Source organism: Battus philenor, unplaced genomic scaffold (genome assembly GCF_028537555.1).
Source record: "Battus philenor isolate CCGP_79_NKW_IND1 unplaced genomic scaffold, ilBatPhil1.0.hap1 SCAF_17, whole genome shotgun sequence".
Classification (NCBI taxonomy): Eukaryota; Metazoa; Arthropoda; class Insecta; order Lepidoptera; family Papilionidae; genus Battus; species Battus philenor.
This window is the reverse complement of record NW_027181679.1, coordinates 9,899,347-9,914,543: the sequence shown is the minus strand read 5'-3', so window position 1 is coordinate 9,914,543 and position 15,197 is coordinate 9,899,347.

Below are 15,197 nucleotides of genomic sequence, written 5' to 3'. Positions count from 1 at the left end.
AGTTTTTTTAAAGAGTGCTATCGCAGCAGCACTATACAGATAGTGTTCTCAAGATTATACATTTTTACAGGTATAAATGGCGTATTTATTAAAGTTGCTAAGCTACTAAGAAGTAAAATAAAAAAAAACCGACAATACTGCAAGATTTTACGCGTATATTCTAAAGTCTGTAACAGCATCTTATTGTAACGCTTCATGTCTGCAATTATACTCGTACATGTTGCCAGCTTTATTTATGACATAAAAATCACTTATCCGTAAGTTTATCTTTATTGTATAGTATTTTATACATAAACTCTTATAAATAAATTGAGACTTATAAATAGATTATCACAATTAATCCGAACAATTGGTAACAAACTGAATCTGCTCATGACATAAGTTGTATTCCTATGTAACAAACAATAGTTAAAAAATATATATTTTTGTAAAAACATGTTTTAACTGATGAAGGTTGAATTACTCTAACCACTGTATTGTGAGCGAGCAGAGGTAGTCTAACAAAAACGACTGAGATTTGCGTCTAACGGTCACGGGTTCGATTCCTGAGATACAAACTTGTGTAATTTACACTTTGTGCATTAATTATATAAGATTTCCACAGCTCACAAACAATTTCCAGAGAACAGGCAGCAGCGTCCTCTGCGTATCATATGGAGATCGCCAACCCGCTAGCGTCTATCTGCTGAAAGGAACTTTATTAAAAATATTCAGATATTTCTCAGGAAAGGGATCTCTAAAAAAACCGACAAGTTTATTGTGGGCTCTTCTTAGAGCAAGGCGCTTTTGTAACCCTATAACAACTTATTTGTAGTCAAGGAATGCCAGATACATAAGTAGTAACTATAAACTATAAATGATCCACAGAAGCTATCAATTTTAATAAATATGTTGATAAAAATTAGAAAAATATGATGAATCCCACAATTATTGTACCTGGTATTACACCACAGACGGACATTTTTTACAGAACAACTTTGAACTATTAACCAACTTCCCAAAAGAAGTCTTGTTTCATTTTAACTATTCACAATTGTGAAAAATGAATTGCCATTTTTTAACAAACGTCTTTGCAATATGTCGGTCGGTTATTTGTCAATCAATATAACAATGAAAACGAATGTAAAAACTATGTAAAGGTAATTAAAACAAATATTCGTAACTATAGTTTATATTATTAAATATAATATATCAAATCAGGGGTTTTGTAAAATTTCAGTAAATATGATATTGTACCAATATAACAATGTAAATAATTTTGAAGCTAGCGAAACTGCAAGTGAATATTATGTTTACACTGTCCTTTTAAATTTACATTTTTCCGTTTCAGATACATATACATATTTTTTATTCATTTCTTTTTCAGCTTTCTCGGCTACATGTGTAGTGTAGATCTCCTTCATCAGGTCCTGTTGCTGTCATCTACCTTCATGATGTCATCTCTCCATCGCATTTATGGCCTTTCCTGTGCCTTCCAACTTCCTAACAGGTTCTTCCACCACCTATATTGCTTTCTTGCAAAGTGCCCGTCCCATTCGTTCGAGTCCTGCCACTGGCATCTTTCACATTGCTCTAATTTCTGTACCACCTTTTTGTTTTACGTTTAGAGTGACACCCACCAGCTTGCTCTTCATTGCTTCTTCTTCAATTAAAAAGAAACCTGAAACCTTAAATCTTAAATAATGAATTATCAACGCACCTACGAATATTAAAAGCCATCGCTGGTACATTTGATATAAAAAAATAAGTTTTTTTCTTTACAGTTTCAAAAGTTAGTTTAGCTAGTTTCATAAGGCTTTAACCAATTACCAGAAATCGATTATTCAGATGCATTAGTATCAAGAATTGAAGGGTTTGAATTGATTGAGCTTTAGTATTTAAAACATTTGAGTCCAAGTAAGACGGATGTCCCGGTATTTATACTGATGAGATGATAATACTTGCAAGTGTATGAAACAGAAAATCTCTGGTCTGATTGTTAATTATTCTATTAGTAATTTATTGAAACCACTTCCACAATTTTAAAAAATGGTTGCGGACTGCCTGCATCCAGCGTCTTCTGTCTACCCTAACACCAGTCCACCTCATAGGTAGACTTCACTGCAGAACCTTAAAACCTGAGGTGGTCATCTATCCTGAGCAATTTGTGGCGTGTCCACTATCACTTTAACTTGCTTGATCTTTGGTTACTATCCATAAAATCAGCTTAAAACCTGGTGGACAGCCAATTAACAAGATGATAAAAGTTTATTCACACTATGTCACGATAAAGGATAATGGGAAACAAAAGCTTCGACTTGTCTTAATAATTCAACAATAATGCTGAAACTGAACTTGGCTACCGACGACCCTTTGTATGAAGAGACCATTGCTTGGAGCTGGTGAGTTGCTTCTGTGAACAGGCAAAAATAATATTCCTCATGCAGTTAATACTAAGTATCAAATTTTGAACGAAAAAGGACTCGAAAATAATTTCCTCAATTTAATTTATAAATAAGCCGTAGTTATTCTCTAGTAAGTAGGCTTGTGAGCTCCCTCGAAGGCATCGACTCTGACTGTTATATACTATTTAAAAAATGAAAATTCCAATATAAAAATAAAACCTACAAAAATCCTTATTAGACGTAGAAAACACGCAATGACCTTTACCGTCCAAATATAACATTTGGCAAATAATTGTATATTCGTCGAATGTTTGGAGAGGTCGACAAATATCGTAACGGAGTTCTTCGGTCGTAAAGCGTCCCCTCCGACCCTCCGCCGATGTCCATCTCAGAGCAACTGGACCTTAATTAAGTGTGCCTGAGATTTATAGTCGACTTGAGCAAGCATGGCCTAATCTAATAGAATTGCGGTGTTCTTTCTCTAGTTCAATTAAAACAAATTGTTTTACTACACACGACAAAAATTCAATTGTATTATCGTTTATCATGATTATTATAATATCTTTTTTTACCACATTACGACATAAACAGAAACTGTTCAATTGTTTTTTCCGTTGCTATGTCGTTGCTTTTTTTTCGTACCTTCTGCCGAACTCATCAAGTCGACGGCTAATCAAAGTTATGACATGATCATTAAACAAGTTTAAAACGGAACTACGGAGAAATTACAACAAACTTAAGCCTACAGTTCGGTAATCGAAAACTACCTATTATTTTCTACTATTATAAACTAGAAACACCCGAAGCCGTATCTTTGTAATTTGTAATTATGCAAGATTATCATGTGCACCCTATCTGTACAAAATTTATTCTAAAACTAACGTAATAAGAGTTATTACAGATGAATTTTTAAAGATGTAATAAAATCGACAACTGCAATGGCAGGTTGGTACAAAAAATCCAACAGCAGGTTAAGTTTATTTTTTCATTTACAATCCTCGATTGTTAAATATTTGAGCACGGGTGGAACCAAATTGACAGGTTATGTCTTAATGATGGGTTGTCCTTAAGACGATTGAAAATTTAAAAACCGTGAACAGAAGTAACATTTGCGTTATAAAAAACTTATAATGTTTTTTGACCTTTATTATAAATCTCTTTGAATTGTTTGAGTAGGCTTAATAATTAAAGCATGCATGATTAATCGCAATTAATATCAAAAGGCAAAAGGTTTCAATATATTGTCACAGATTAGATATAGAAAAGGCAAGTCTTTAAAAAAAATATTGATATAGGTTTTTTGTACAGCAATTATTACGTAATACTGTCTAGACCATAAACACGTAAAATCTCGGTCAAAATAAAATTATTATAATAACAAGCATTCTTGTCAAAGTTGACCTTCGCAAGGATAGGCGTCGGCTACCTAAAATTGTCAATTGCTTTAAGACGGCAAAGAATTAGCGAAAACATGCATTCCCAAATATCAGAGCCTAAAAAGCAAATTTAAGAATAAGCATGTAAAAAGTAAACCCTGTTAATAAATAATAGAAAAAAAAACTTAAGCAAACGAAAAACTATAGAATAAATAATAGAATTAACTGAGCCATATGCATTACCAATGATCACGACACTCTCATCTAGGAACTTAGGTTAAAATGAGCATGCTTCGTGGTAAGTACTACAGTCAACGAAACAGAGGGTTTAAAAAGAGAATTTTTCTTGCCATACGAAAAATGAAGAGACTGTATTCCGGAATTTATATGTACTTGGAATAATCTGGAGGAGGCTTATAACTAAATAGGGTCCTTTAGGAGTAGACCTCCCCCAGGTGTAGGCATTTGCCACAATATTTGAGAAAAGAAATACTGGCAGTGCTAACTAGCATATAGTATATCCTTATTTACATTATAGAAAAATTTCACACTATTATTAATGTTTTAAACGTCGTGGTCGTCGACGTTTCAGCCCATAGACGCCCACTGCAATGCACAGGCCTATACCAGAGATGTCTACGGGGGATATACCATAATCGTTAAGCGTGACTGCCGGTTTTGCGATCGTAGTGTGATATTATGGTAAGCAAAGAACACAGCTGTCCATCGTCTGGAAACTTGTTTGTGAGCAGTGGCAATCATTAATGCACAAAGTGTGGATTGTATAAGATTCGATCGCAAGTCGCAGTGCTTTACGGCTGGACTACTACTGCTTTTCATTAAGAAGTTTTAAATGTAAATGATTAATATTTGTCAACAAATTACTTCATACATTATCTACTACATCTAATCAGGAATAAGGAAATCCGTATACAAAACAAAGTAGCTGAGATAACTCAGGGGATTGATAAGATGAAGTAACAGTGGGCACGCCACACAGCGTGCAAAACAGAAGTCATTGGAAACTTATGATTCTGCAGTGGAGACCACCTTATTTAGGTCGCCGTAAGACGTTACATACAGATTTTTCACAAAAAGTTTTATTAGAAATCTGTGTGAGAAACCGATGTCTTCTAGCGAACATTCTAGTGCTAAAAGATTCATTAATAAAATAACTGCGTGTGAATTTAACATACATAAATTATAGGCATAGAAATAAAAATAAAATGCAACTCCGTAAGGAACTTATAGAAATGTTTATCTTAGAACTAAATTAACACCTTTATCCCATTAAACTTCATTCGATTAAAAGACACCCAAAAATGAATAAGGAAATTGATTTAGAGTTCAAAATACCGAAGCGCAGAAATGTCATCGGATATTTCGCTAGCGGCTGTTTGGTTCCATCGTATTACTCAAACATTTTTAAACTGATTGGTTTTTATTGCAAATTGCAATGTATTAGTGAAAAATGAATGCCGCGACAAAATACACAGCGTCAAACTTTTGTAATTTCTCTAATCGAAAATCTAACTAACGCAATACACATTTACCTACGTCTACGTGTAATATATTAGACACAAATTTGACAGATAAAATAGAATTCTAAATACATTTTTGAAACAACTTACTAAAACTCATATTGTTACATTATGTATTACAAATACAAAACAGCTTTCTTATACAAGCGTGCAGACTATTCAACATTCACTCGCGTCAATTTGACTTACACTCGTTTGGTACTATTGTTTCTTACCTAAAAATATATTACAAGAAAACTTTCGTTTTAGTCAGATGCTGAATTGAAAATTATGATGTAGATGTATACATAGATATATTTCATAGGTGAATTATTTTTTTTTATAAATCTTCTCTTAATTTATTTATATTTTATCAACAGTATAATATTTATTCTATATTATTCGCAAATTTTTAGCTAATGAACGACAAGTCAACGTTTATAGAATTTTTTGACATCGATAACAATATTGTATATTTGAGGATGCCGACGGAATAAAGTTTCTTTATTTTTTCTTTTTGTGACACTTAAATGGCCGCTCCATATTGATTTTTATTATTGTTATTTATGTAATTAAGGTAAAAGTCGTACGAAAATAGTAAATAAATTAATATAAGTAAACAATTAAATAAAGAATACGGGTATAAAAGCAGTATCGACCTAGCGAGTAAGTACCAAGATTGACGATCTTGAATCACGAGTTTGAGCCGCGAAGGGGCAACATACTTTGTCTGCGCTATTATCATTACATTACCATTACCAACGCACTACTGTCACCTTTACAATCGTCCAATATCCTAATGCCAGTTGCCAACGATAACTTACACCACTGAAAGGTGTTATTTCACTTCTGATCATGAGATCCGATGACGGCAATCCCTTTATTTATTATTAATAGCTATTGAATCGTATAGTTTAGGCATAATCGGACGACTCATACCGTGTAAAGACCTCCTAGTAGAAAATATTAAATTACTGCGCATTAATAATTCTTATAATGTAATTATTTAAAATCCTTTACAAAAATCTTTTTTCGCCACACGATTAAAGAATTGCAGCCCTCTAGCGATAGCTAAACTCTTTCGCCATTGCTTCGTCAAGTTAAAAGTGTTAGAGACTCTTAGAGATGAGAGAAAATTTGTGCGTCAAATGATAAGGCGGTTCAAAATTGATTGCATAGAATATTAGCTTTAACTGTCTATTACGAAAAACCACTCCTTTAGTATAGTTCGGAGTAATGATCATAAATGAATATTAATGTTAAAAATTACCTTCTCTTTTTGAGTTCAGGATTAACTATTCTAAGTTATGGAGAAGTTTACCCATGAAGTATTCGGAGTAGTGTAGTGCTGTAAGTAATTACTGAGCTGAGGCCGCCACAAGCCGGTAGACGCGGCGTGGGTGGGCCCCCCACAAGGTGAACAGACTACATAGTACAGGTTACGGTAAGTCGCTAATTGCGGCGAGCGCACGACCGGTCATGGTGGCGAGGTTTGGGAGAGACTATGTCTTGCAGTGGTCGTCAATCGGCTGAAAAGAAGAAGAATAAGTAAGAAAAAGACCTATATTTAGCCACTTCCGCACATGCAGTGGTAGTCGTGCAACAAAGTGCACCGCCCGCCAGCCCGCTGATAAATAAATGCGTAGGCTGCAAACAATGCGAATTACACAACCGCCACCGTCAAATCACTCAAGATGTATTTTACCCCTCCACGGGGCATCTTCAGGAGTTATGTTACACCGATTAGTGCCAAACACAGAGTCAACTCTTTTCTTACTTAGGATGGACTTCCGCAAGGGAACGCCTGATTCCATTAAATATTAAAGCAGAAGAATTACTTGGGCTAAGCGTTCTTGAAGAGAATATATAACGCTGTTTATAATATGAAAAAAAAATACGATAAAATAATAGACACTATAAAACAAAGTGTAGCACAGGTTTTTGCAAGACAATTCCTGTTCAGTAATATAACCCACCATGATGCTCGTAATGCCTGAACCAATAATAATTCTGCGCTATTCGCAAGTTTGTTACATTAGCATCCTCACCATCCTTATTTCTGCCGTAAGATGTCCAAAGTTAGATATACTTCCTCATCTATTTGCTCGATACATACTTAGTTAAAAAGTCTCGAATAACACTACTACGAAAATAGTATGGTATATATGGTATAGTAAATATGGTATAAAAAAATAAGACCAATTTCTTCTAGAAACAGATGTGAAATGTTCAAGATTAAGTTTGTGACAAATAATTCCATTTATAAAGTTCTGAGTGTCCCGACAGAACGTTTAAGTGATAAACGCCATGAATCCGAGACGATAGGCCCGTAACTTGATAGCTTAACTAACTTAAGTCTCGGACAAGATAGTGTCCTGGCGGACAAATTGTTTTATGATTCACTGTCTTAAACATCCACAGCACGGAAGTCATAAGTTACAACTTCATCGTTGAAATGTTCCTGAGATATACGTAGTAAACTCAAATTCCCTCATTAATAATAGAATATCTGCTCGAGTTTTTTCGCCATTTTTACTGAAGCTACCCCTTTCCAAAGTCGTACTAATATTAGCTGGAAAATAGCTCTCAACAAACCAATAACAATTTTTGGAAAAATAGCTACAGTTTTTAAAAATGTGTAAAGTCAGCTAAGCCGACATCACTAATATAATTTTGGGCATTATAACACGCAATTAGTTATAATATTTTGCTTTAAATCTATCTTGTGATGATAGAATAGCAAACAAATAAAAAAACCTCACTGTTACTTCTCAACATAATATGAAATGTTTACGCGTTGAGATAATAGATAATAAATATACATAGTGATTGGTTATAGGTGTAAAGGAATGAATGTAGTACTCTTTTATACGCAAAAAGGTATACAGACCTATTTAAAATCAGCCTGTATAAAGTGTTCACTTTAAAATATGTCACATTTTTTTTTATTGGAATGCGACTGGTCAATCACTTCAGACAGAATTACAGGGACAGTAAACAATTATTGATATTAATATGTAGTAATTCGAATTTTGAAAATACTTTTTTCGCATTACGTTGCTTGTTATTTTTAACACCATTGATTTTGGATATGGCCTACCATAGATATATTTAAAGTATTTACACCTATAACTAATCAACTGTATAAAGGTCAGTCTAATATTTTAATGAGAAAAATTTTTTTTAGTTTATGACATGAAATTTCACTGGCCAGTAGCATTTAAGCAAAGTGATAATACGCTTTTTTATGTTTGCAGCATATTTAATACAAATCTTTTTGCTTGCGTTATGGATAAGCTCCATTGGCATTAGTTTTATATTACTTCAAAAGCTCAGAAATAGGGTTGTCACCCTCGTGTTAAGACGTTTCCTGTTGGTTTCTTGTGATCACACAGCAAGACGACGCGTGCTGTTCACAATACCGTAACGTTATCTAGACATTTCTATTACTACAGCAATAAGGTCGAGTTTAGCTATAGAAAAACACGGTCACAAAGTAGTGGCACGTTTATGGAAATTGGAGACTTCCGCTCGTGTGTCCAGCACGCGTCTTGTACACTATGCGTGCAGACCAGGTGGAGGTTGGTTATTAAAAATAACGAACTTTTGAATATTAAAACATTTTTGTTTATACAAAAAGTGTAGAATATTAAAAAAATATATCAGCTCTAATTTTATTTGTCTTGATGAATATTGCCCATACGGATATTAAACAATTGTCCAAATAGTCTTATAGTAAAAAGGAAACAAGTTTGTGATGACGTGTTGTGTGTTTGAAATGACAATCGTTTGTAGAATAAGGCATTCCTTTGTTCTTTTTTTTAAGATACCGTTAAGCTTAAAAAATAAATAAACAAAATGTTGATCCGCAATAAAATATATAAAAATATTAGCTAAATTTTTAAATTAATTATATTTGTCTTTAGTAACATGTATACATTTCCAGTTACTCTAGTTGTATCTTGTAATAGCAAAACTTTAGTAAATCACACTTTTATAAAACTATCTTTAAATATAAAACATGAAAGTTGATTCGTTTTTTTCGAATTTGAATTTTTTTCCGTCATCACCAAAAATACGTTATAGCCGTCTCACTCGAAAGCACCTCTTTAATTTTTAAGGAACATAACGCACAATGAACAGAGGTTAGGAACCTTTTGTATTATAATTGAATGACACAGAAGTTAAAATTATGAAAGATGCTCCAAAAAATTATGGTTTATTATTGGTTAGTAAATAATTTCTTCTAATTACAATTGATTAATTGGCTCGATGCAGGCAAGACCAGTATTGGCGATTTATGGGAAGCCTATACCTTGCAGTGGGTGTCTATCTGCTGATATTATAATGATGACAATTGGAACAATTGCTATAAAATTTTGTATTTATATACTGAGATTTGTATTAAAAACGAACGCACTTGTTATAAAATCACTTTTTTTGTTATAAAAACGTTGTTCACCTATTTCATCGTAATAATAAGGTTTTTCGTTTTAAATAAAAATAATCGTAACTCAAATTTATGGACAGGAAAAAAAGAAATTTGAAGATTTTAAAATCACTGAATCTTATCTGTCTATATATAATATTAGTTTATAAATTATAATGAAAAATTCTGAACGTCGCCTAAAGTAAATATAGAACATATTTATAAAACTGAACCAAATGTTTTTATCCTCTTTCACGACGATACGACCGTTAAAATAAGCCACCGTGCAATACTTCCTATCCAGGGCCGTATTCAATAATATTTAGGATATTTTTAAAAACTAAATAAGTATAATCGTTTTGAATTGAAAATTCTGCTGGTTAAGTATTTACAAACAGAAAGGATTTATTTTTAATTAGTATTCAATTAATTGTAAATTTTTAAAAATAATTCAGTACGTATTATTTTTAATTCATTATAATATATTTACGTAGGACCTCCAAATCACATAACTGAGAACATAATATAAAAAAAAAAATACGGAGTTACTTGTTTCGGGGAAAATTTTTAAATAATATTAAGAAACGGATACCTTGATTCCTAATAAGTTCGAAAAAAGTATCTTTAATTTTTTAGAGCAAATTTATTATTAAAACCTACTTTATACACTCGTACTACTAAAAGTACTACATAAAGTAGGTATGATGTTTAAATGGCACTAGTCAAATGTTTATATACCGAGCTATCGATAATTAAACCTTTAAAATGGAAAAAAATTAGGCCGCCCACGCACGAAATAGCCCATCAAAGTAGTAAGAAAAAGAATACGCAGAAACCTTACCCGAAAACAAAGAAACGTCACCCCGGAAGATGGAGATAGCACCTACTACCATGTCGCGTATATTAAACGTAAGCTTATTTTAACTGATGAGGGTGTTAAAATGAAAATTACTACTTAAGCGGTAAGTAAAAAAGGATATCACAGAAAATTTTGAAAATTGTGTATTATTTTAACAAACAAATGAACTTATTATCTGAAAGATCTAAAGAAACTTTTAAATTAGGCAACAGAGATAAACAAATATAATTCGACGTAGTTTAATCTTTATGAAACAATTGAGTGCGGCCCTGTGTACTTATCGTCTTTTATTCGTTCGAACAGGGTCGGCGAAGAAAGCTTACACTCTAAACGATTTTATTTAACTTTACTCGTCTTTGTTAATTTAACTCCTATGTCTACGAAGATAGAACTTATTTTTCTCGGAGATGTAATATTATTTAAATAATAAATATCACTAGTACTTAGAAAACTACTTTATTAGAAAATTAAATGCAAAATCACTGTAAAAAAAAGTAAAATTTCACAATTTTTTAATAACTATTTATGTAAATTTATGGTTGTATTAGAAATGTTAAAGGAATAGTTACTTTGAAAAATTGTATAAATGAAAAAAAAAATATTATAAACAGCTGATTTGTTTTAACGGCCACTTTAAAGTATCCCTTATCGCCATTCAAACTAACAAACGTAGGGGACCGAAGGGTCCCGTGTAACGTCTTTTGTGCGCCCCAAGACGTTGAGTTCCTTGCCGACCGGCGCGCGTGCGGGCCGAGTGCGCGGTCACCCCTTGCATTCGCCCGCCAAATTTAGAATTCTTTTTTTAAATAATCCTATGTTGCCAGTGATATTTTTAAATTAACGCCAAGACGAAATAGCAGTTACTCGATAAATTTTCACACGACGGATTCGGTTTTTCCTTTTGTATTATTTTAAGTGTGTTTTCTATTATTGTAAAGTGCAATATTGTGGGTGGAAAATTTATGGTCTGATCAGGTGCTCTGTTAGTTTTAGTGTTGTTATTAAAATTTAATTGTTATAGTGCGCACTGATTTGTGGTTTAATTCCAATGTGAGTATAATTATCATCCATAATTTTAATATTTTAAAAAAAAAATTATGATTGTATACAAAAAATATTTATTAAACGAAATAACGTCGTCTTGAGGGCCCTTGAATCTAGTCATTCTAAGGAACATCCCCCAAACAAAATAAATAGTTATATATAGATAGATAGATAGTTAAGAGATGGATTCGACCTCCTATTTTCACGCCTAATATTTACATTATGTCACATCGCGATTGTTTACATACGAGAAGGAAAGTAATGTGAAGAAACAGGTAAGACTTTTAAGATATATTATTTATCAAGATTTACTGGACTCGCCTGGAGTACAACGATCTGGACCTTTTTTTAAGAAGCTTATAACGAGACTGTTACGAAGCTAAAACTTTTACGGTAAGTGTTTCCAAACATTTAGCTATATTTACAATTGAAACAAGTTTCATCTATTATTCTTGTGTTGACATATTTAGTTGAATATTTGACGTAATTTCTTTTATCTGTAATTTTTTCGTAATAATTTAGCAGTTAAAAAAAACGAATCAGCTTTGATACGATGTTATTCATTACCTAAATATAACAAAGTTCCTCCGTTTAAAATAATGTGCACGAATGAATTTGTTTTACGGGCAATAGACGCTATTTTGTGATTTGGATTGAAAGCCCCGTGTAATTTCAATCAAGTCGCAAAGCTATTCATTGTGCGTCCATTTTATATTCGGATGTGTCATAAATCAAATGGTGTGCTAAATTTGTTTGTATAAAAATAATTTAATAGAATTTCATTAATGATTATATTATTCTATATACTACGCGAAGATCATTTCTACCATCAGATAGAAGATTTTATTTATCTGATTCAAAGAAGCCCTTTGAATAATCCGGTAAGGTATATCTTCAGGTGAATAGCTCAATTGTAATTGTGCGCAGGTTGTCTTTTAATTACAAACTATTAACTATCATATGTTACGTATAAAAAATTAAATTGTTCTATTAACTGTTCCATTAACTAAATTGTCAAATAACGTACAGTACAGAAGACTGTACTGTGCGTTATTTGACCTGCCCACTAAAATAAATAGTTTAATCTGTACATATATAAAGAAGTAATTTGTTGTAACATTTTTGGAGCGGAAGAAAAGGAAGGAAGGCATGTGTATAAGGAGACAAGTAAGCCAGGAGAGTTTAAGATATTCTGACAAAAAATAGAGACAATGAATAAAAGAAACTGTGAAGAATGTAAGTAGAGAAAGAAAATAAAAATAGGAATGTGAAAAATGATTTAACACCATAAAAAGACCCTACCTACCTAAATATGGCCGAACGAGATTAAAAAAAAAAACAAAAATAGTTTTATTTAAATAAAAATATGTAATAGAACGTTAATATAGAACATTTTATAATGATGTGTTACCTAAAAGGCTTAAAGTGTAACTTCCAAGCCCTTTTGACAGCTCGCGGACTGTATGAAGTAATTTTGTAAATATTTAACGAAATCATTTTAATGCAATTATATCGGAGTACGCGCGACGCCTCCTACGTCACACGCACCCTGTGACGTCATAATTGCTCGCGAAACATCTAGGGTGACAAGGCGGTATTAAGAATTTTGAAGAACCATGCTCCGATTTTGGTTGCTTTAATCTTTTAAATTATTTATTATGAAATTGTTATATGCACGTAATTAAACTTATCCGTTTTAATTATTTACAACACCATACACGAAATATTTCGTAATTAAATAAAAGTTAACTAACCAAAATGTTTATGTAAGTTTATATTTTATATAATTTATCATTTTAAAAATCAGTTTTATAATTTGCAGTAGTATCGCTCAACATGATTTATACTCTTTTAGTTTCGCATGGTTGTCTAGGTATGTATAGTGCACGGCATTTGAATTGGCACATCGCAACAACAAGAATAAGACATACTACAGAAATGTGCAGACTTCGGTTTTGTTGAACTTTGTCCTTATCGCACAGTGCTTTAACAGCTTGGTATGTAAATAAATATTACATTTTAAGTCGATTTTGAAAACATAAATCTGCTACTAGACACCCTGTATGTAGATAGTTAAAACAATTGTGTCTATAAAAATACATAAATATAATGAATTAATATATTTAACGAATGATATTTTCGATTTGGTCAAATCAAATGCTGGGAACTATATCACTGGTATGCCAACTTGTACTACCAAAAATATGATCATAAGCATTTGTATGATTCAGTTTAAGAGGTATATTTAAAGTTATTAAATCGGTAATAAACCTTTACGTCTTAGGTTGACAGCCTCAATGTGTTATATATATTTTTTTAATATATCAATAATTATTCTTCGAAATCGACTTAATCTGGATTAAAATAAATAGGACAGTCCGGTGATATAGAAAATCATTGTCGTCCTAACGAAAAACAACCTTCACCCGATAATTGGGGCGGTCAGAGCGCGGAACGCGAAAAAACGCGTTATTTTTAACGTTAAACGAAATAAAAGAGTAATGAGTTATTGATTCGTGCGGGGTTAATGCCCGTCGCTATATCGCCGGGGTACAGTGTCAAGGCCGACGCCTGCATGTTTACACGAGACTTTTTAATTTGTTGTGATTGTCGAAAGTGAAACGTAATGGTGGATCCCATTCATTCATTAATGTAAGTCTTCGGGAATTGTTTTAAGCGCATATGATTTCTACAAATTCGCATACAGGCGCGTTATCTATTCTTAATGTTAAGATTCTTAATGTTAAAAAAACATTGTTAAGAAATTATTAATTAATATTTTTAAGTTACAATACTTAAGCGCATTACTCTAAATTTCCTAAGGACATTTCTTATTTGTTTTTCTCTGTATAATTTACAGACAAATATTTGTGTGTGCATCTTTTAAAACGATCATTTATCATGATCAGTATTAATAAAGGTTTTAAATTATTATTAATTACATTTTAATAGATTATGAATGTATTAGGCATTTTATTTAAAAAAAAAAACAGGTACAGAAATAATACTGGCCATTTAACAACAACGAAAAGATCGACACTAAAACGATAGAAGGCGATACATTCCAAAATCAAATCTAAACTAACAGACCAGACCCGGACAGGGCGGCGGCCCGAGCGGCCGCAAGAAACAGACTTAATTGTCCGGAGATTTACGGGCCCGGGATGTGTTTGCCAAATTGAAAGTTGACTATAAATTAGCCAGAACTGCCCACGGACACTGCTAATGTAGGCACCCATCTACGCAGCGCAGTGATTTATACCGATGTTGCGTTTCGGAAACAATTTGACTCCAGTTCACGCAGTCTAGACCGCGATGTTAAGAGGCGGTACTTTCTTGCATCTATACACTTTACGCACACGCATTTGAAGATATAGAAACGTATTTTTTTAAATAAAATTTTATTTGACCATTAAATAATATTTTTAACAAGATAGAATTACCAACAAATGTGACCCAACATCTTAAGAATAGAATTCTGAAAAACAGAAAGAAACACTAATTATGTGTAAATTATTACCGAAAAATAATTCGTTGATGTTGAAAGTATAATTTAAAATACAAACTTTTCTATTCAGATGTTAA